This window comes from Heterodontus francisci, unplaced genomic scaffold (assembly GCF_036365525.1).
Source record: "Heterodontus francisci isolate sHetFra1 unplaced genomic scaffold, sHetFra1.hap1 HAP1_SCAFFOLD_43, whole genome shotgun sequence".
Taxonomy (NCBI): domain Eukaryota; kingdom Metazoa; phylum Chordata; class Chondrichthyes; order Heterodontiformes; family Heterodontidae; genus Heterodontus; species Heterodontus francisci.
In genome coordinates this window covers 14,980,988-15,004,814 of record NW_027141852.1, presented here as the reverse complement: position 1 = coordinate 15,004,814, position 23,827 = coordinate 14,980,988, and the positions used below count along the sequence as shown (strand labels likewise).

General features: G+C 46.8%; 1 protein-coding gene and 1 pseudogene across 1 annotated transcript in view; both read left to right on the top strand.

Moving 5' to 3' along the window:
* Positions 1-23,827, top strand: part of LOC137364982 (oocyte zinc finger protein XlCOF7.1-like) — a gene marked incomplete at its 5' end in the record, with an annotated part of 660,565 nt that overhangs the window by 570,329 nt on the left and 66,409 nt on the right. The window lies entirely within an intron of this gene.
* LOC137365039 (U4 spliceosomal RNA) lies at positions 7,166-7,222 on the top strand (annotated as a pseudogene).

Sequence of the window (23,827 nt, the reverse complement as noted above, 5' to 3'; positions counted from 1 at the left end):
AGTTTGCTTACCCACTGTTTTTTTTTCATGTTGGTACTTGTGGCTGTTCAATTTTCAGTCCGTTAACACCCTATCTGTACTAATGCTTTGTCTTTCCGCACACATTAACATATCATTTGCCTTTGCTCCATGACCTTCTAGTCAACTATTCTGTGACCTTCTCCTATCTGCACCTTGTCTTTTGTTATCTCTTGCCCCACCCCTGCTTTACTTGCTTGTAACCTTTTACATTTCTAATATTTGCTAGTTCTGAAGAAGGGTCACTGTCCTGAAATGTTATCTCTGCTTCTCTCTCCACAGATGCTGCCAGACCTGCTGAGTATTTCCAGCATTTCTTGTTTTTATTTCAGATTTCCAGCATCCGCAGTATTTTGCTTTTATGTTAAGGTTTAAGAGTTACTTTTCATTCCTGCAGGCAAATACATGAAGGAACCTGAATGGATGTGGTGATTCCTGGACACAAGGAAAAGTGCAGCGAGCTCGTTCCAACACACAGTAGGTACAGGATCACTCACAATGCACAGAGATACTGCCAGCTCATCAGTTCCACTGGAACAAACAAAAGAAGTAGTCAGACATACACTGATGCCAAAGTCGAGAGACACATTTTCAATCCAACAGTCAAACAACGGCAGGAGAGACAGAAGTTGTTTTCATTTCACTCCAATTCAGTACAGCTGACAGGTTGATACATCAATCACAGTCCAAAAACAAACCCACTATCAGATCTCAATAAACTCTGTCACCATGGCCACATTTTAAATATAAAATCTGAAATAGAACAGACAAAATTTAAAAGCAAAATACTGCAAATCTGAAATAAAAGCAAGAAATGGTGGAAATACTCAGCAGGTCTGGCAGCAGCTGTGGAGAGAGAAGCAGAGTTAACGTTTCAGGTCAGTGACCTTTCAGATGCTGCCAGACCTACTAAGTATTTCCAGCATTTCTTGTTTTTATTACAGACAAAATTTACCTGATTGAAAGGTACAGAATGAATGCACGGAGGCTTCAAGGGGATTCGGACAGGCTAAGTGAATGGGCAAGAACATAGCAGATGGAATATAATGTGAATAAGTTTGAAGTGATCCACTTTGGTAGAAAAAACAGAAGGGCAGAGTATTTCTTAAATGGTGAGAGGTTGGGAAGTGTCGATGTCCAAAGGGACCTGGGTGTCCTTGTTCATGAGTCACTAAAAGCTAGTGTGCAGGTGCAGCAAGCAATTAAGAGGCAAATGGTATGTTGGCCTTCATTGAAAGGGGATTTGAGTGCATGAGTAAAGATGTATTGCTTCAATTGTATGAAGCCTTGGTGAGACCGCACCTGCAGTATTCTGTACAATTTTGGTTTCTTTATCTAAAGAAGGATATACTTGTCATAGAGGGAGTGCAACGGAGGTTCACCAGACTCATGCCCTGGGATGGCGGGATTGTCTTATGATGAGAGACTGCAGAAACTGGGCCTGTGTTCTCTCGAGTTTCCAAGAATGAGAGGTGATCTCATTGAAACTTACAACATTCTCACAGGGCGTGACGGGGTAGATATAGTTAGGATGTTTCCTCTGGCTAGTGAGGCTGGAACAAAGGGACACAGTCTCAGAATAAGGGCAGGCGATTTGAGACTGAGATGAGCAGGAATTTCTTTGCTCAGAGAGTGGGAAATCTGTGGAATTCTCTGTCCCAGAGGGCTGTGGAGGCTCAATCATTGAATATACTCAAGACAGAAATCGATAGATTTCTGAATACTAATGTTATCATACGTACGAACATCCGAATTAGGAGCAGGAGTGGGCCACTCGGTCCTTCGAGCCTGCTCCGCCATTCAATAAGTTCATGGCTGAACTGATTACTCCACATTTCCACCTACCCCCGATAACCTTTCATCCCCTCGCTTATCAAGAATCTATCTACCTCTGCCTTAAAAAATATGCAAAGACTCTGCTTTCACCACTTTTTGAGCAAGAGAATTCCAAAGACTCACGACCCTCAGGGAAAAAAAATTCTCCTTATCTCTGTCTTAAATGGACGACCCCGTAATTATAAACTGTGACCCCTGGTTCTAGATTCACAAGGGGAAACATCCTTTCCACATCCACCCTGTCAAGACCCCTCAGGATCTGATATGTTTCAATCAAGTCGCCTCTTACTCTTCTAAATTCCAGCTGATACAAGCCTAGCCTGTCCAGTCTTTCTTCATAAAGCACCCCCCCCCCCACGCCCCCCATTCCAGGTATTAGTCTAGTAAACCTTCTCTGTACTGCCTCCAACTCATTTACATTCTTCCTTAAATAAGTAGACCAGTACTGTACTCAGTACTCCAGACATGGTCTCACCAATGCCTGTATAGCTGCAGCATAACCTCCCTACTTCTGTTTTCAATTCCCCTTGCGTTAAACTATAACATTCTATTAGCTTTCCTAATGACGTGCTGTACCTGCATATTAACCTTTTGTGATTCATGCAGTAGGACACCCAGTTCCCTCGGCATCTCAGAGCTCTGCAATCTCTCACCATTTAGATAATCTGTTTCTTTTTTATTCTTCCAAAGTGGACAATTTCACACTTTCTCACATTATACTCCATTTGCCAGGTCTTTGCCCACTCACTTAACTTATCTATACCCCTTTGTATCCTCCTTATGTCCTCCTCACGAGTTACTTTCCGACCTATCTTTGTCTTCAGCAAATTTAGCAACCATTCCTTCAGTCCCTTCATCAAAGTCATTTCTATTAATTGTAAAATGTTGAGGCCCCATCACAGATCCATGTGGCACACCACTCGTTACACCTTGCCAACCACAAAATGACCCATTTTTATGCCTACTCTGTTTCCTGTTAGCTAGCCAATCTTCTGTCCATGCCAATATGTTACCCCCTGCACCATGAGCTTTTATTTTCTGTAATAACCTTTGATGTGGCACCTTATCAAATGCCTTCTGGAATCTAAGTGCAATACATCCATTGCTTCCCCTTTATCCACGGCACATGTAACTCCCACAAAGAACTCCAATAAATTGGTAAAACATGATTTCCCTTTCACAAAACCATATTGACTCTGCCTGATTACCTTCAATTTTTCTAAATGCCCTTTAAATGTCTTTAATAGCTTCTAACATTTTCCCTAAGAGAGATGTTGAGCTAACTGGCCTGCAGTTTCCTGCTTTCTGTCTCCTTCCCTTTTTGAATAAGGGAGTTATATTCACTATTTTCCAATCTAACAGAACTTTCCCCGAATCTAGGGTATTTTGGAAAATTAAAACTAACGCATCAACTATCTCAGTAGCCATTTCTTTTAAGACCCTTGGATGAAGTCCATCAGGACCCGGGGACTTGTCAGCCCACAGCTCCTACAATTTGTTCAATATCACTTGCCTGGTGATTGTAATTTTCTTGATTTCCTCTCGCCCTTCCATTTCTGACTTACGGCTAATACTGGGATGTTATTTGTATCTTCAATAGTGAAGATCGATGCAAAATATCTGTTCAATTCATCTGCCATCTCCTTATCCATGATTAATTCCCCAGACTCACTTTTTATAGGACCAACATTCACTTTATTAACTCTTTTTAAAATATCTATAGAAACTCTTACTATCTGTCTTTATATTTCGAGCTAGCATTCTCTTGTCCTCTAATTTAACCTTCCTTATCAACCTTTTAGTCATTCTTTGAACAGTATATAAAAAACGGCAATCTTCTGACCTGTCTCCCATTTTTGTGCAATTGTAAGCTTTTTCTTTAAGTTTGATACTATATTTAACTGTTTTAGTTAAATATGGTTGGTGGGTCCCACCTTCAGAATTTTTCTTTCTCGTTGAAATGTATCTTTTCTGTGCATTCTGAAATATCCCCTTTAACGTCTGTCACTGCATCTCAATTGACTTATCCCTTAACCTGATATGCCAGTTCACTTTAGCCAGCTCTGCTTTCATGCTCTCATAATTGCCCTATTTAAGTTTAAAATACTGGTCTTGGACCCACTCTTCCCTCCCTCAACCTGAATGTAAAATTCATTCATATTATGATCGCTGCTACCTGGGGGTGCCTTAACTATGAGGTCATTAATTAATCCTATCACATTGCACAATGCCAGGTCTAGTATAGCCTGCTCTCTGGTTGGCTCCAGAATGTATTGTTCCAAGAAATTATCCCAAAAACATTCTGTGTACTCCTCATCGAAGCTACCTCTGCCCATCCGATTTTTCCAGTCTGTCTGTAGGTTAAAATCCCCCATAATTATTACTGTACCTTTCTGACAAGCTGCCATTATTTTTTTCCTTTATACCCTGTCCTACAGTGTGGTTAATGTTAGGTGGCCTGTACCCCACTTCCAAAAGTGATTTCTTGCCTTTTATGATTTCTCATTTCTACCCAAACTGCGTTACTTCTACATCCTGGTATCCTCAACTTAGGTCATCCCTCTCTATTGCGCTAATAGCATCATTAATTAACAGAGCTACCCCTCCATCTTTTCCTAGCTTCCTATCCTTCCTAAATGCCATGTACCCTTCAATATTCAGGTCCTAATCTATGTTGTCCTGCTGCCATGTCTCTGTAATGGCTAACAGATCATACTGATTTATTTCTATTTGCGCTCTCAGTTCATCTGTTTTGTTTTGTTTCGAATTGTACATGCATTCGGATGCGGAGCCTTTAGTTGTGTCCTTTTATTGTTTTTGTGACCTGTAGCCTTATCTGTTGATTTACTCTTAGATTTGTATGCTCTGTCCTTCCTGTCACAGTCTGTTTATCATTTCCAATATTCATACCATTCTCTCTTGCCTTGTCTCTACTCTTTGATTTACCATTGTCTTCCCAAAGTTGATCCCTTGCCCCTACTATTCCGTTTAACGCCCTCTCTACCTCCCTAGTTATGTGGCTAGTTATGTCAAGGGATACGGAGATAGTGGGGAAAAATAGTGTAGAGGTAGTTGATCAGCCACGATCTGTTTGAATGGCGGAGCAGGTGCGATGGGCCGATTGGCCTCCTGCCCCTATTTCCTATGATCCTACGAATCTCAATAATGTACGTCAGATGTTAGACCGAGCTACACATTACATAGCAGTCAAAAAGTCCCACAAAGATTAAGACTGAAAGATAAAGTATCAATTCCATTACTACAAAGTGAAGGACTTGGAGCTTGCATAGCAGCCCATGCATAAGATTGAAAGTTAAGTTTTCATTCACAATCGTTTTCACAGAGCTAAATATTGAATACCAATCCACAACTCACAATGTACAGCTATAAAATAGAGAGAGAGAGACAGAGAGATCACTCAGACAGCAGGAAGCAGCGTGAGTGGAGCAGACAGGAGCCCAGGCCATCGGAGTTTGAAAACAAAGTGAACTGTGACATAACAGGAAAGCTGCAAGGTGATTGGTTGTGAGTAACTGCTGTTAGGGATTATCAATAAATCGTTAATACACCACCGTTCGGGTGGGTGCATAAATAGTTGGGTTATAGCGTCTCAACTCTGGCAGACTAAAAAAAAAACAGTATAAATTCAATATTCATAATAATGAACAAGTGAGTAGCTGAGTGTTATTTTTTGAGTAAGGTTTATTTTAACTGGTGAACTGTATTGATTTTTAGTAGGATTTATCAGTACTGGTAAGGTTTTATTAATAATTCTAAGGTGTTGTAGTATTGGTAAGGTTTTTTTTAAGCAGTAGCAAAGGGTCAACTAATAAATAAATGAATGGTAGGGGTGCTTCAGCTTCGAGAGTGCACCTCCTGTGCTATGTGGGAGCTCCAGGATCCTTCCCGTATCCTGGAGAACCATTTGTGCAGGAAGTGTGGTCAATTGCGGCAGCTTGAGCTCTGGGTTTTGGAACTTATGCAGCAGCTGGCGACACTGCGGTTCACTTGAAAGGATGAGAGCTGCATGGATAGCATGTTCATAGATGTAGTCACCCCACAGCTTAACAGTAAGCAGGGAGAGAGGGAATGGGTGACCACCAAGCAGTCAAAAAGAATCAGGCAGGTACTGCAGGACACTGAGTGCATCTCACTCTCCAACTGGTATTCAGTTCTGAATATGGAGGACAATGATGCTTCCCTGGGGAGAGCAGTCAGAACCAAGTCATGGCACCATGGGTGGCTCAGCTGTAAAGGGGAGTACAGGGAAGACTGGAAAAGCCATAGTGATAGGCGACTCAATAGTCAAGGAAAAATGAGGCATTCCTGTGGCCGCAGATGTGAATCCAGGAATGGAGTGTTGCCTTCCTGGTGCCAGGGTCAAGGATGTCATTGAGCATCTACAGAGCATCCTGAAGGGGGAGGATGAACAGCCAGCAGTTGTGGTCCACATTGGACCCATCGACATAGTTAGAAAGAAGGATGTTGTCCTGCAGTCAGAACTTAGGCAGCTCGGTAAGAAATCAGCAAACTTGCCATCAAAAGTAGTAATCTCCAGATTATTCCCAGTGCCACGTGCAAATGAGTACAGGAATAGAAGGGTAACACAGATGAATGTGTGGCTGGAAAGATGGTGCAGGAGGGAGGGCTTCAGATTCTTGGGACAGATCGGATGGGTTGCACCTGAACAGAGCTGGGACTGAGTTCCTTGCGGGACATTTTGTCAGTGCTGTTGGAGAGGGTTTAAACTAGTTTGGCAGGGGGATGGGGACCTGAGGGTAGACTCAGATGGGACAAAAGCTGAAATGAAAATGGAAGGCAGAAAATTAATGTCTGGAAGACAGAGGAAACAAAGGTTAGAAAATTAAAAAAAAAAGTTTGGCAGTGCTCAAGGGTATCTATTTTAATGCAAGGAGTAGAGCAAATAAAGCAGATGAGCTGAAGGCACGGAGAGACACATGGCAGTATGATATCATAGCTATTACAGAAACATGGCTTAAGGAGGGACAGGAATAGCAGCTCAATGTTCCTGTTTACAGGGTTTTCAGACGCGATAGGGAGGGGGATAAGAAAGGAGGGGGAGTGGCAATTTTGGCCAAAGAAACTATTACAGCTGTGAGGAGGGATGATATGTTGTAAGGTTTATCAGATGAGACTATATGGATCGAGCTAAGGAACAAAAAAAGTGGCAATCATAGTACACTGAGTGTACTATGGACCCCCAAACAGTCAGTGGGAGATAGAACAGCAGATATGTAGGCAAATCTCTGAGAAGTGCAAGAACAATAGAGCAGTAATAGTAGGGGATTTGAGTTTTGCGCAGTGGCAATATCGTAGCTAATGAGGTTTAACCGAAGCGTGATTATGGGGAAGCTTTGAGTAAAATGGCTATAACCAATTTTCGAGCTTCGGGCCAGGGAGTGCGCAACACAGTTCGGGTGTTCGTGACGGACAAGGAAGGAGATGCACCGGTCGATCGCACCTTCTTCATCAAGAAAATTCTCTTCGATTGCTGCGGATTTCAAGCGACGGACGTCTTCTGCCTGCAGGATTTCCCCAGCAGTGGATACTTCGAAGTGACGTTCCGGAACGTGGCGGGATGCATCAAGTTCCTGAAGGCGTTCAAGGAGAAAGGGGACCGGGCTCCACTGTCGATCCTCACAGCGGAGCCGCTCTTCACGCTTCCGTCACAACGGGACCGGGTGGTGACGATTCACCTCTGCAACCCCCATGTTCCGGTGGTGGATGTACTCACCTTTCTCGCCAGGTACGTCGAGGTGGCCGGCAGCAGCACCGATGTCAAGGACCCCTTTGGGATCTGGACCAGCAAGCGGCAGGTCAAGGTGACCTTGAAGGTAGATCCCAGTGGAGCCATCATCCACCCTCCCTCCAGCTTTGCTATCGGGGGAAGTCGAGGCTTCTTGGTCTACGCTGGGCAGCCCAGAGTTTGCCGCACCTGTGGCAAATCTGGTCACATGGCAGCCAACTGCAGCACGGTTGTTTGCAAGAACTGCAAGGAGGAAGGCCATCAGACCAAGGACTGTAAGCAGACGAAGTGTTGCAACTTGTGCGGTGCGGCAGGCCATCTCTACAAGACCTGCCCCAAACGCTGTCTCAGCTATGCTCAGGCGGCAAGGTCCAAGGAATGGCCGGGCGAAGGTTCGACGAAGGCGTCCGCTGTCCGAAAGGAGACCAGCAACCTTCTCCGCAGTGAGGAACTTCAGCCTGAGAAGGAAGGGGAGGCAGCTGAAACCAACGACCCAGCACCTATCCAGCGACCGGAAACCCCTCCTCCACAGACAGAATCAATGGAGGAGGAGGCAGCAGATGGACAAACAGGTCAGTGGCAAGTGGTCCAGAGGAAAACCACAAAGAAAAAACATCCCAAAGCCACCACCCAAACCAGTGGCAAGAGGAGGCTCTCTTCTGAATCAGACTGCAACAACTCCTCTTCACTGGACGGGGAAATGCTGGAACGACAGCCCCTTCAAAAGAGGCAGCAGAACTCCGAGATGGATGATAAAGCATCCCAGCCCCCGGGCACTGGAAGCTGTGATGGGCCCAGCGTGCCCCAACCCCAATGCCCGACACGTAACGAAGAGGCCAACGCATCTCAGCTCTGCGACACCGGGAGCAAAGACACGTCTGGCACACCTGAGCTCCGGGAGACCGGGAGCTGTGATGTTTTCGAGGAGGAACAGATGGAAGCAGCTGAGGACAACCCAATCCTCTCTGCCTACAAGACCCCCCCCCCCGATGTCACCCGAGCGGCACAAACCCTGCATGAAAAATCAGGAGGGGTTTCTGAGCCCAACCAACGTGAAACTGCTTGCGCATACGATGGGTATGCAGGAACATCCCGAAGGGGAAGGACTGGGACTAGCGAGGACAAATGGTATGGGAAGCAACAACTAATTTTTAGTAAAAAATGGGTGTAAGAATTGCTTCCATTAATGTGCGTCGCATTAAATCGACTACGCGATGTGTTTCAACCTTGGATTACCTTGCCAAGGTCAAAGCTGACCTACTGTTTCTGCAGGAGTGTGGAATACCACACCTCAGCACCTACAGGCAGTGGTCGCGATGGTGGTCCCACGGGCCATCGATCTGGTCGGGGGGTAATGACTGCCGTTCCTCCGGCCTGGGTATTCTGCTGCGGGGTGGTAACTTCACCATCTCCGAAGTTAAGGAGGTGGTGGGCGGCCGCCTCCTCGTAGCAGACGTGATGTACAACAACGCTCCGCTCCGGTTGATCAACGTGTACGCCCCGGTACAACACAGCGAGCGGCTGACCGTCTTCCAGCAGCTCCCACTGCTGCTGGCGACGTCCAGGCCGGTCATCCTAGGCGGTGACTTCAACTGCATCATCGATGCGGCTGGACGATCCGGCAGTGACGACAGCAAACTGGACGCTACGTCCAGATTCCTAGTAGAAACAATTAAGGATGCCAAACTGCACAACGTCTTCAGCAAACCTGCAGACGGAGCGCAGCGCAGATACACATGGTCAAGATCGGAATGGGTCTGCCCGTTCCAGGATTGACTTCCTGTTTGTGTCCCGTGCTGTCACGGTCGGATCCACCGACGTCAAGCCGGTGTTCTTCTCCGACCACTGCCTCTTACTGGCCGACTGTCACTTACAGGACGACCAGCGGGTTGGCAGAGGGACGTGGAAGCTCAATGCGACACTGCTGACCCCAGAGAACGTTGAGGAACTCAAAAGGGATTACAAAGGTTGGAGGACGGTGAAACCCCTCTTTGAGTCTCCAGTTCACTGGTGGGAAGCGATAAAGGAGAACATCAAGAGGTTCTTCATCCACAAAGGTGTTCAGAAGGCGAGAGAGAGACAGAGGGAACTGTCCCGACTCCAGAAAATTATGCAAAATCTACTCCGGTTGCAGTCAATGGGGGTCGAGGTCAAGGAGGACCTCCAAGAGGTGAAGAGCCAGCAGGCCTCGCTCTTTGCCAAGGAGGCCTCCAAGATCATCTTCCGGTCCAGAGTCCGCTCCATCGAGCAGGATGAGACGTGCTCGCGTTACTTCTTCCAAAAGGTACACAGAGAGAGCTCTGTTATCAGCAGCCTGAAGGAAGAAGATGGCTCGGTAACGACTTCGCAGTCCGACATACTAAGGATCAGCAAATCCTTTTATGCTGGGCTGTATGACGCGAAGCCCACAGACAGCAGAGCCTCCCAGTCCTTCCTGTCATCTATCACAGAGGTCCTAGATGACAGCAGGAGGGAGAGACTGGACAAGCCGCTAATTCTGGACGAGCTGACAAAGGCCGTCGAGTCTTTCGAGACGAGTAAAACCCCCGGGAGCGACGGCTTACCGGTCGAGTTGTACTCGGCCCTGTGGGACTGGGTCGGCCCGGACCTGCTGGAAGTATACGAGAGTATGCTCCTGGCCGGCAGCATGTCAGAGACCATGAGAGAAGGCATCATCACCCTCATTTACAAGCAGAAGGGTGAGAGGGCAGAAATCAGAAATTGGCGGCCCATCTCACTGCTTAATGTTGATTACAAGATTCTGTCCAAAGTCATAGCCAGTCGAGTCAAGTCTGCTCTGGAGTTGGTGATTCACCCCGATCAGACCTGTACTGTACCCAGCAGGAAGATCTCTGATAGTCTCGCGCTACTCAGGGATCCGATCGCCTACGTACGGGACAGGAGGGTGGACACCTGCCTCATCAGCCTGGACCAGGAGAAGGCTTTTGACAGGATATCGCACACCTACATGATGGACGTGCTTTCCAAAATGGGGTTTGGGGAGGGAATCTGCAATTGGATCCAACTGCTCTACACAAACATCAGTAGCGCAGTGTCAATCAACGGGTGGGAATTGGAAAGTTTCCCGATCAAATCTGGAATCAGACAGGGCTGCCCTCTGTCCCCGGTCTTGTTTGTTTGCTGTATTGAACCCTTTGCTGAGTCTATTAGGAAGGATGCCAGCATAAGAGGGGTGACAATCCCAGGCAGCGGAGGCACTCAGGTCAAAACCTCCCTGTACATGGATGACGTCGCCGTCTTCTGCTCGGATCCGCTGTCCGTGCGCAGACTGATGAGCATCTGCGACCAGTTCGAACTGGCCTCGGGAGCCAAAGTTAACCACGGCAAGAGCGAGGCCATGTTCTTTGGGAACTGGGCTGACCGATCCTTTGTCCCCTTCACCGTCAGGTCAGATTACCTGAAGGTGCTGGGGAAATGGTTCGGAAGTGCCGGGGCGTGCACCAAAACATGGGAGGAGCGAGTAGCCAAGGTACGACAAAAGTTGGGCATGTGGGGGCAGCGATCTCTCTCCATTGTGGGTAAGAACCTGGTCATCAGGTGCGAGGCGCTCACGTTGTTGCTCTACGTGGCGCAGGTCTGGCCCATACCTCACTCCTGCGCCATGGCAGTCACCCGAGCCATTTTCCGCTTCGTCTGGGGATCTAAAATGGACCGGGTCCGGAGGGACACGATGTTCAAATCTCTGGACATGGGCGGGAAAAATGTACCCAACGTGGCCCTATCTGTCCCCGGTGTTGCGAAGGATGGGCCTGGTCACATTGCCGCGGAACGCACCATGCAGTTGGGCGGCGCCGTACCACCTATCCTTCGTGGAGCAGTTTCTGCGGAAAAACACCTTTGACCACCGGTCCATCAGGCAGTGGTCTGCACGGAATGCCCTGAAGGGCCTACGGGAAAAGGAAACGGTGGATCCTGTCGGATGGTTCCCCGAGCAGACCGTCAAAGTCATTTGGCGGAATGCCTCATCACCAGAACTTTCAAACAAGCACCAAGACGTAGCTTGGCTGGTGGTGAGAAGGGCCCTCCCCGTCAGATCCTTCATGCACACCCGAAATCTCGCCCCCTCCGCACAGTGCCCCCGCGTTGGCTGTGGTGGGGAAGAGACGGTCGCCCACCTCCTCCTGGAATGTGCCTTTGCAAAGCAGGTGTGGAAAGAGATGCAGTGGTTTTTGTTAAGGTTCATCCCAATCAGCTCTGCAGCACAGGAGTCTGTGCTCTACGGGCTGTTCCCAGGGACGCACACCGAGACAAACATCAATTGCTGCTGGAGGACTATCAATTCGGTGAAAGACGCCCTTTGGTCTGCCCGAAACTTGCTGGTCTTCCAGCGCAAAGAGTTGTCCACCACCGAATGTTGCAGACTGGCACATTCCAAGGTCCAGGACTACATGCTGAGGGACGCACTGAAGCTTGGGGCAGCAGCAGCAAAGGCTCAATGGGGAAAGACCACAGTGTAAGGTTCCCCCACCAAGCTGGACTGAGGGGCTGGAACCATGGGAGGCCCCTCGAACTGTATCGTTAATATTCTCAATTGCTGTAAATGTAAAACTGCAATTGACATGACAATTGTGAAACGGAAGGGTTGGGAAGAAACTCATGACATTATTGAAAGAAACTGATCTCTTTTGCAATGTTTGTATTTTTTCATGCTGTTTGGAAACTGTTTGGCAATGTAATTTTTACAGATTTTTATGAATAAAGTATATTTTGGAAATAAAAAAAAAAATAGTAGGGGATTTTAACCAACATGAACTGGGATAGTTTTAATATGAAAAGAATTGAGGGAGCAAAATTCTTGAGCTGCATTCGGGAGAACATTTTTAGCCAATATGTAGCAAGTTCAACAAGAGAGGGTGCAGTTTTAGACTTAGTTTTAGGAAATGAAGATGGGCAGGTGGAAGGAGTGGCAGTGGGAGAGCATTTTGGTGGGAGTGATCATAATTCAGTCAGTTTTAACATAACTATGGAAAGGACAAGGATACAACAGGAGTTCGAGTTCTCAATTGGGGCAAGGACAACTTTACGAAGCTGAGGAGTGATTCAGCGAAAGTGGATTGGAAACAGCTACTTGAAGGTAAATCAGTGTCAGAGCAGTGGGAAGAATTCAAACGGGAGATTCAAGGGGTTCAGAGTAAACATGTTCCCACAAAGAAAAAGGGTGGGACGGCCAAATCTAGAGCCCCATGGATGTCAAGGAGCTTATGGGTATAATAAGGCAGTAAAGGAAAGCTTATGCCCGACACAGAGAACTCAATACTGCAGAAAGCCAAGAGGAGTATAGAATGTGGAGGGGGGAAATCAAAAATGAAATTAGGAAACTGAAGAGAAAGCATGAAAGAATATTGGCAATCAAAATCAAGGTGAACCCAGAGATGTTTGATCAATACATTAAGAGTAAAAGGATAACTAAGGAAATTGTATGGCCCATAAAAGACCAGAAAGGTAACTTGTGTGTAGGGGCAGAAGATGTTGGTAATGTTCTTAATGAATACTTTGCATCTGTCTTCACAAAAGAGAGGGGACGATGCAGGTGTTGTAGTTAAGGAAGAGCGGTGTGAAGTATTGGATGTGATCAACAGAGGGAGAGAGGACATATTAATAGGATTAGTGTATTTGAAAGTTGATAAATCACCAGGGCAGGATGAAAAGTACCCCAGGCTGTTAAAAGAAGAAAGAGAGGAAACAGCAGAAGGTCTGACCATCATTTTCCAGTCCTCACTGGATACAGGTGTGGTTTTGGAGAACTGCTAACGTTGTACATCTGTTTAAAAAGGGAGTGAGGGATAGACCGAATAATTACAGGCCAGCCAGACTAACCTCAGTAGTGGGCAAATTATTGGAAACCATTCAGAGCGACAGGATAAACTGTCACTTAGAAAGGCACAGATAAATCAAGCATAGTCAGCATGGATTTGTTATGGGAAGATCCTGTCTGACCAACTTGATTGAATTTTTTGAAGAAGTAACAAGGAAGATAGACGAGGGTCGTGCAGTTGATGTAGTCTACATGGACGTAAACGTGCGGGTCACGATCCAAGAAATTTGCAGATGACACAAAGATTGGTCATCTGGTAAATAGCATGGAGGATAGCTGTAGGCTGCAGAAAGATATTGATGGTCTGGTCAGGTGGGCAGAAAAATGGCAAATGGAATTCAACCTGGAGAAGTGTGTGGTGAAGCATTTGGGGAGGTCAAACAAGGCAAAGGAAGACACGATTAATAAGAAAATGCTGATAGGTGTAGAGAAAGTGAGGGACCTTGGAGTAAATGTCCACAGATCCCTGAAGGTAGCAGGACAGGTCGATAATGTGGTCAGAAGGTATGTGGAATCCTTTTCTTTATGAGCCGAGGTATAGAATATAAGAGCAGGGAGGTTGTGCTGTAACTGTATAAATCATTAGTCAGGCCACAACATGAGTACTGTGTGCAGTTGTGATCATCTCATTGCAGAAAGGATGTAATTGCACTAGAGAGGGTACAGAGGAGATTTACGAGGATGTTGCCGGGACTGGAAAAATGCAGCTATGAGGAAAGATTGGATAGGCTGGGGCTGTTCTCCTTGGTGCAGAGAAGACTGAAATGTACAAAATTTTGAGGGGTCTGGATAGAGTTGAGGTGAAGGGTCTATTCACCTTAGCAGAGAGATCAGTGACTAGGGGCATAGATTTAAAGTGATTGGTAGAAAGGTTACAGGAGAGAAGAGGAAATGTTTTTTCAACCAGAGGGTGGTGAGGGTCTGGAACTCACTGCCTGAAAGGGGAGTTGAGACAGAAACCTTCAACTCATTCAAAAGGAGTCTGGATATGCACCTCAAATGCCATAATCTGCAGGGCTGCGGACCAAATGTTGGAAGGTGGGATTCGAATGGGTAGAATGTTTTTCATCTGGCACAGACACAATGGGCCAAGTGGCCTCTTTCTGTGCCTTCAACTTTCTATGATTCTATAAATTACCCAGCTGCTTTAGTGGAATTTGAACTCATGTCTTTGGACCATTCGTGGAGACTTCTGGATTACTCGTCCTGTAAAGTAACCACAAAATCACCATACCTCTGAGATTTTTTACTGGTTTGTAATGTGGATTTCAGTATACACAAATGGAATTGATAATCTGTTTCACTCTGATAATGTATGAATTTTTTGACTGGTAAATAATGTGTATCTCTGTCTTTGTATTTTTCAATTCCGCAGTCTGGCTGAGTTCTGTACAGGCATCTAATTTATATCACAGTTTACACTTCATATCAGTTTTGCTCAATCTAATACTGTATGTAATTTTTGGATTGGCAATGTTTAGATCAATCTGCACTATTGGAATTTATACTGCATCTTTCAATTTCACGGTGTGGGTGAGTTCTGAACTGGTATCTAATTTGTGTCTCAGGTTACAGTATCTTTCAGCACCTTTGAAGCTTTCACTGTAAAAAATGTTGGACTTGTATGCCACTCAAGGTACACTATGGGGATATTTAAACATCCTTTATCATGGGTGTGAGCTTTGGGTATGGTATTTAATTTAAATATCAGGCTATATCATTCGGTCAGATTCTGTGCCATTCAATCAGTACCGTGGGCCAATTCTATCTGATATTTAATTGCTAGCTAAGTCTGCATTATATTTAGACTGACACATTGCATTTCAATCTGCTAGTGGGTGTGATTTTGACCTGGGATTGAGGTATCTGACTGTCAATGGGACTGAATTGGGGTGAAATGGAAACAACCTCTTTCTCTCCAGCTTTGTTTGATTGTTGGATTGAAAATGTGCCTCTGGAACTTGGGATCAATGTGAGCCTGACTACTTCTGCAGTCTGAGACTAGGGACCTGATGAACTGTCTGTGCCTCTGTACTCTGAGTGATAATGTACCTACTGTGTGAGAGAGGAGCTGGCTGTACAGTTCCTTGTGCCTCAAGTGCAGGAACCATCACAATTCCTTCAAGTATCTGCCTGCATGAAGAAAAAGTATATCTTATAACTCAAGAACAGATGCGGTGCAAAATATCAGATGAATTAAATTTCTCAATGAATAATCATTAATAACAGCCACAAATGTAGACCAGTGTCAGTATCTGCCTCCACCGAAGTACTGAAGCTCCCAGCTCCTGCATCACAAGTGTTCTGGGCAGATCCATAGAGTCATAGAGTCATACGGCATAGAAACAGGCCCTTCAGCCCACCGCGTCCATGCCGACCATAATGCCCATCCATACTAATCACACCTGCCTGCATTAATTCCATATCCCTCTATGCCTTGCTCATTCAAGTACCTGTCCGGATGCCTCTTAAATGTTGCTACTGTTCCTGCCTCCACCACCACCTCAGGCAGCTCATTCCAGATACCCACTACTCTTTGTGTGAAAAATTTACCCCTTTGATCCTCTTTAAACCTCCTCCCTCTCACGTTAAATCTATGCCGTCTAGTTTTAGTCACCCCTACCATGGGAAACAGACTCTGGCTGTCCACCCACCTATGCCTCATAATTTTATATACCTCTATCATGTCTCCTCTCAGCCTCCTTTGCTCCAGGGAAAACAGACCCAGCCTATCCAATCTCTCTTTATAACTCAAGCCCTCCAAACCAGGCAACATCCTTGTGAATCTTTTCTGCACCCTCTCTAGCTTAATCACATCTTTCCTGTCGTGTGGCGACCATAACTGCACACCGTACTCCAAATGCAGCCGAACCAACGTTTTGTACAACTGTAACATGTTGTCCCAACTCTTGTACTCAATGCCTCAGCCGATGAAGTCAAGCATGCCATATGCCTTCTTCACCATCCTGTCTACCGGTGTTGCTACTTTCAGGGAACTATGTACTTGCACCCCAAGGTCTCTCTGCTCAACAACACTCCCCAAGGCCCTGCCATTCACTATATATGTCCTGCCCTGGTTTAACTTCCCAAAATGCATCACTTCACACTTGTCTGCGTTAAATTCCATTTGCCAATCCCTTGCCCACTTTCCCAGTTTATCTATATCCTGTTGTAACATTAGACAACCTTCTTCACTGTCCACTATACCACCAATTTTGGTGTCATCTGCAAACTTACTAATCATGCCCCCAACATTCACATCTAAGTCATTAATATATATGACAAACAGAGGGCAAAGCACCGACCCCTGCGGCACACCACTGGTCACCGGCCTCCGATCGGAAAAACAACCCTCCACTACCACCTTCTGCCTCCAATCACCAAGCCAATTTTGTATCCAATTTGCTAGCTTACCCTGGATCCCATGTGTTCGAACCTTCCGGACCAGCCTATCTTGCGGGGCCTTGCTAAAGGCCTTGCTAAAGTCCATGTAGAAAACGTCCATCGCTCTGCCCTCATCAATCCTCTTGGTCACCTCCTCGAGAAACTGAATCAAATTCATTACACATGATTTCCCACGCACAAAGCCATTTTGACTATCCCTAATCAGACCATGCCTTTCCAAATGCATATAAATCCTGTCTCTCAGAATCCCTTTCAATAAATTTCCCTCCACTGATGTAAGGCTCACCGGCCTGCAGTTCCCTGGCTTATCCCTGCAGCCCTTCTTAAATAAAGGCACAACATCAGCTATCCTCCAGTCTTCCGGTACCTCAGCCGTGGCTAACGATGATACAAAAATCTCTGCCAGGGCCCCAGCAATCTCCTCCCTTGCTTCCCATAGCATCCTAGGATACACCTGGTCAGACCCTGAGGATTTATCCACCTTAATGCACTTCAAAACCTCCAACACCACCTCCTTTGTAATGTTGATATGCTCCAGGATATTGCTGTTCCCTCCCTTGAACTCACTAGATTCCATGACCTTCTCCACGGTAAATACGGACGAAAAATATTCATTTAAGACCTCGCCAATTTCCTGTGGCTCCACACATAGATTGCCACACTGATCCTTAAGGGGACCTACTGTCCCCCTAGCTACCCTCTTCCTCTTAATATACTTATAGAATCTTTTAGGATTCTCCTTTATATTATCTGCCAGGGAAATCTCATGGCCCCTTTTCAAAGAACAAAGAACAGTACAGCACAGTAACAGGCCATTCGGCCCTCCAAGCCTGCGCCGATCTTGATGCCTGCCTAAACTAAAACCTTCTGCACTTCCGGGGACCGTATCCCTCTATTCCCTTCCTATTCATGTATTTGTCAAGATGCCTCTTAAACGTCGCTATCGTACCTGCTTCCACCACTTCCCCCGGCAGCAAGTTCCAGGCACTCACCAACCTCTGTGTAAAGAACTTGCCTCGCACATCCCCTCTAAACTTTGCTCCTCTCACCTTAAATCTATGTCCCCTAGTAACTGACTCTTCCACCCTGGGAAAGAGCTTCTGACTATCCACTCTGTCCATGCCGCTTATAACTTTGAAAACCTCTATCATGTCGCCCCTCCACCTCCGTCGTTCCAGTGAAAACAATGAGTTTATCCAACCTCTCCTCATAGCTGATGCCCTCCAGACCAGGCAACATCCTGGTAAACCTCTTCTATACCCTCTCCAAAGCCCCCACGTCCTTCTGGTCATGTGGCAACCCTCCTAATTTCCTATTTCCTTCTTACGTGTCGTCCTAAATCCCCTATACTCCTCCAGGGACTCACTCGATCCCAGCTGCCTATACCTGACATGTGCCTCCTTCTTTGTCCTGACCAGACCCTCAATATCCCTCGTCAACCAAGGTTCCCTAAACTTGCCAGCCTTGCCCTTCCATCTAACAGGAACATGCTGGCCCTGAACTCTTCCTATCTCACTTTTAAAAGCCTCCCACTTGCCAGACGTCCCTTTACCTGTAAACAACCTCTCCCATTCAACTTTTGAGAATTCCTGTCTGATGCCATCAAAATTAGCCTTCCCCCAATTTATGACTTCAACCTGAGGACCAGTCCTATCCTTTTCCATAACTATCTTGAAGCTAATAGAATTATGTTCACTGGTCCCAAAGTGCTCCCCCACTGACACATCAACCACCTGCCCATCCTCATTTCCTAAGAGGAGGTCGAGTGTAGCCCCTTCTCTAGTCGGGCCATCCACATACTGCTTCAGAAAACTATCCTGGACACATTTAAAAAATTCTTCCCATCTGATCCCTTAGCACGAAGGCAGTCCCAGTCAATATGAGGGAAGTTAAAATCACCTATTATTACAACCCTATAATTCCTACACCTATCTGTGATTTCCCTACCTATATGCTCCTCCACTTCCCTCTGACTATTGGGGGGTCTATAGTATAATCCCATCAAAGGGATCACCCCTTTCTTATTTCTAAGTTCTACCCATTTGGCCTCACTGGACATTCACCCCGGGATATCCTCTCTAAGTACTGCCGTGATGACTTCCCTAATCAATATTGCAACTCCCCCTCCTCTCTTACCTCCACCTCTGTCACACCGGAAGGATCGGTACCCCAGAACATTGAGCTGCCAGTCCTGCCCATCCCTCAACTACAATTCCGTAATAGCTATAATATCACAATCCCATGTACCGATCCATGCTCTGAGTTCATCTGCCTTACCTGTAAGGCTTCTTGCATTAAAATAAATGCAGTTTATCCATCCAGACAAAACACTGCACTGGGATTGTTCCAACTGCTCTATGCTCTACATATATTTCCAACCATCTTGCTTCATATGAATGAAAGATAAATAAAGTCCGATATGTATATCTCTCAATTCCTTTCTCCCCATACACTTGTTCCACCTTCCCTGCATCGATACTATTTGCCTCAACCTCTCCCTGTGATAGCAAATCCCAGCTTCTAACCATTCACTACATAAATACATATTTCATGAATTCCTCATTGGTTTTATGAATGGCGATTTTATATTTTTGGCTCTTGTTTCACCACAAAAGTAAACATGCCTCCTTGTACTTTATAAAAGCCGTTCATTATTTCCTCACTTTTTTCATTTGTTCATGGGATGTAGGCATCACTGGCTATGCCAGCATTCATTGCCCATTCCAAATTGCCCTAAACAAAGTGGTAGTGAGCTGCCTTCTTGAGCCGCTGCAGTCCTTGAGATGTCGGAACACCAACAGTGCTGTTTGGAAGGGAGTTCCAGGATTTTTACCCAGCGACAATGAAGGAATGGCGATATAGTTCCAAGTCAGGATGGTTTGTGGCTTGCAGGGGAACGTGGTGTTCCCATGCATCTGCTACCCTTGTCCTTTTAGGTAGTAGAGGTTGCGGGTTTGGAAGGTGCTGTCGAAGGAGCGTTGGTGAGTTGCTGCAGTGCATCTTGTAGATGGTACACACTGCTGCCACTGTGCATCGGTGATGAATGTTGAAGGTGGCGGATGGGGGCAATCAAACAGGCTACTTGAGTGTTGTTGGAGCTGCACTTATCCAGACAAGTGGAGAGTATTGCATCACACTCCTGACTTGTGCCTTGTAAATGGTGGACATGTGTGGGGAGACAGGAGGTGAGTTATTCGCCACAGAGTTCCTAGCTGTTGTTCCTAGCAGACCTGCTGTTGTAGCCACAGCATTTATGTGGCTGGTCCAGTTCAGTTTCTGGTCAATGGTAACCTCCAGGATGTTGATGGTGGTGGATTCAGTGATGGTAATGCCATTGATCATCAAGTAGAGATGATTAGATTCTCTCTTGTTTGAGATGGTCATTGCCTGGCACTTATGTGGCATGAATGTTACTGCCACTCATCAGCCCAAGCCTGGATGTTGACCAGGTCTTGCTGCATCTGATCATGGGCTATCTGAGGAGTCACGAATGGTGCTGAACATTGTGAATATCGCCACTTCTGGCCTTGTGATGGAGGGAAGGTCATTGATGAAGCAGCTGAAGATGGTTGGGCCTCGAACACTAGCCTGAGGAACTCCAGCAGTAATGTCCTGTGACTGAGATGATTGACCTGAACAACCATAGCCATATTCCTTTGTGTTAGGTCTGACTCCAACCAGCGGAGAGTTTTACTCCTGATTCCCATTTACTCTAGTTTTGCTTGGGCTCCATGGTACCATACACGGACAAAGGCGGCCTTGATGTCAAAGGCAGTCACTCTCACCTCACAATGCAGTGTTGCTTTAACCCGAAAACAAAAGCAAAATTCTGCAGCTGCTGGAAATTTGAAAAAAAAACAAAAGTGCTGCAAATACTCAGGCCTTCAGGCAGCAAATGTGGAGAGTGAAACACAATTAAGGTTTCAGGTCTGTGTCCTTTCATCTTACGATATGTTTTATGTCCCGGTATGTAAGGTCAGGTGATAGGCGGGGTATAAAGAGCAGTGAGCCGAGGCCCGAGACCAGAAGCAGTGACAGTGTCGGTGGCGAGAGGAGCTGGGGTACAAAGAGCAGTGAGCCGAGGCCCGAGACCAGAAGCAGTGACAGTGTCGGTGGCGAGAGGAGCCGGGGTAGAAAGAGCGGTGAGCCGAGGCCCGAGACCAGAAGCAGTGACAGTGTCGATGGCGAGAGGAGCTGGGGTATAAAGAGCAGTGAGCCGAGGCCCGAGACCAGAAGCAGTGACAGTGTCGGTGGCGAGAGGAGCCTGGGTAAAAGAGCGGTGAGCTGAGGCCCGAGACCAGAAGCAGTGACAGTGTCGGTGGCGAGAGGAGCTGGGGTATAAAGAGCAGTGAGCCGAGGCCCGAGACCAGAAGCAGTGACAGTGTCGGTGGCGAGAGGAGCCGGGGTATAAAGAGCAGTGAGCCGAGGCCTGAGACCAGAAGCAGTGACAGTGTCGGTGGCGAGAGGAGCTGGGGTATAAAGAGCAGTGAGCCGAGGCCCGAGACCAGAAGCAGTGACAGTGTCGGTGGCGAGAGGAGCTGGGGTATAAAGAGCAGTGAGCCGAGGCCCGAGACCAGAAGCAGTGACAGTGTCGGTGGCGAGAGGAGCCGGGGTATAAAGAGCGGTGAGCCGAGGCCCGAGACCAGAAGCAGTGACAGTGTCAGTGGCGAGAGGAGCTGGGGTATAAAGAGCGGTGAGCCGAGGCCCGAGACCAGAAGCAGTGACAGTGTCGGTGGCGAGAGGAGCCAGGGTATAAAGAGCAGTGAGCCGAGGCCTGAGACCAGAAGCAGTGACAGTGTCGGTGGCGAGAGGAGCTGGGATATAAAGAGCAGTGAGCCGAGGCCCGAGACCAGAAGCAGTGACAGTGTCGGTGGCGAGAGGAGCTGGGGTATAAAGAGCAGTGAGCCGAGGCCCGAGACCAGAAGCAGTGACAGTGTCGGTGGCGAGAGGAGCTGGGGTATAAAGAGCAGTGAGCCGAGGCCCGAGACCAGAAGCAGTGACAGTGTCGGTGCCGAGAGGAGCTGGGGTATAAAGAGCAGTGAGCCGAGGCCCGAGACCAGAAGCAGTGACAGTGTCGGTGGCGAGAGGAGCTGGGGTATAAAGATCAGTGAGCCGAGGCCCGAGACCAGAAGCAGTGTCAGTGTCGGTGGCGAGAGGAGCTGGGGTATAAAGAGCAGTGAGCCGAGGCCCGAGACCAGAAGCAGTGACAATGTCGGTGGCGAGAGGAGCTGGGGTATAAAGAGCAGTGAGCCGAGGCCCGAGACCAGAAACAGTGACAGTGTCGGTGGCAAGAGCTCTGTTCAGTTCTGTGGACCTGCTTGACCAGCAATAATCGAAGTGTGACATCACAGGAGAGCCGGTAAGTGATTGGTGGGTATTTCTTCCATGTCTGTTTTGTTTTGGCCAAGTGATTTAAATCAGGAGATGTCATTACAGGTTAAGATTACAATTAAATGATTTTTTTTAAATACTGCAATCCAAATTAATTAATTAAATAGAATAGAGATGGCTGGGCAGGCGATGTGTTACAGCTGTAGTATGTGGGAGCTGGTGGACGCCGATGCAATCCACGGTGACCACATCTTCAGCAAGTGTTAGCTGATTGAGGAACTTTGGCTCAGAGTTGATGAGCTGGAGTCCGAGCTGTGGACACTGCGACGCATCAGGGAGGGCGAAAGTTACCTGGACACTGTTTCAGGAGACAGTCACACCCCTTAGATTAATTACATACAATTTGGACCATGGTCAGGGACAGGAGGGTGTGACTGCGAGTGAGGCAGGTATGGGGATCCAGAATTTAGCTTTGGAGGAGCCTCAGCCAGTGCCCTTATCCAATAGGTACGAGATTTTTGCTTCCAATGTGGATAAGGGCACAGGCTGCAGGGAGGATGAGTGAACTGACCACCCTGGTTCAGAGCGCCATTCAAGTGGGGGGAGAAAAGAGAAATATTGTAGTCATAGGGGATAGCATAGTTAGGGGAATAAATACTGTTATCCACAGCAAAGATATAGAGAGTCCCGAAGATTGTGTTGCCTACCTGGTGCCAAGGTTAAGGACATCTTTTCCGGGCGAGAGAGGAATTTGGAGTGGGAAGGAAAGGATCCAGTTGTTGTGATCCACATAGATACCAACAACATAGGTCGGACTGGGAAAGAGGTTCTGCTGAGGGACTATGAGCAGCTTGAGGCTAAATTAAAAAGCAGAACCACAAAGGTAATAATCTCCGGATTACTATCTGAGCCACGTGCAAATTGGCACAGGGTAAATAAGATTAGAGAGGTAAATGCGTGGCTCAAAGATTTTTGTGGGAGAAATGAGTTCCAATTCATGGGACACTGGCACCAGTACTGGAGAAAGAGAGAGCTGTTCCATTGGGATGGGCTGCACCTGAACCATGCTGGGACCAGTGTCCTGGCGAATCGTACAACTAGGCTTGTAGATAAGGCTTTAAACTAAATAGTGGGGTGGAGGGTTCTATTGAAGGGAAGTTTATAAAGTTGAAAAGTAACGAGAGAACAGAGGTGCAGGGTAGTGAAGGGGCATACATTAATCAGAGTGTGACCGGTAGGAACAGAGAATACAAGCATAAGAGTACAGTAGAAATTAGAACTAGAATAGGTAAAAATGGGAATAAGTCAAAGCTTCAGGCTCTTTATCTGAATGCACATCGCATTTGTAACAAGATAGATGAGCTGACGGCACACAGAGAAATAAATGAATATGATTTGATAGCTATCACTGAGACGTGGTTGCAGGATGACCAGGACTGGAATCTCAATGTTCAAGGATATTCGACGTTCCGGAAGAATAGGCAGAAAGGAAAAGGAGGTGGGGTAGCTTTGTTAAAGGAAGGGATCAGTGCAGTTGTGAGGAATGATATAGGTGTAATAGATGGTAATGTAGAATCAGTTTGGTTGGAAATAAGGAACAGCAAGGGGAAGAAATCACGGATGGGAATGGTCTA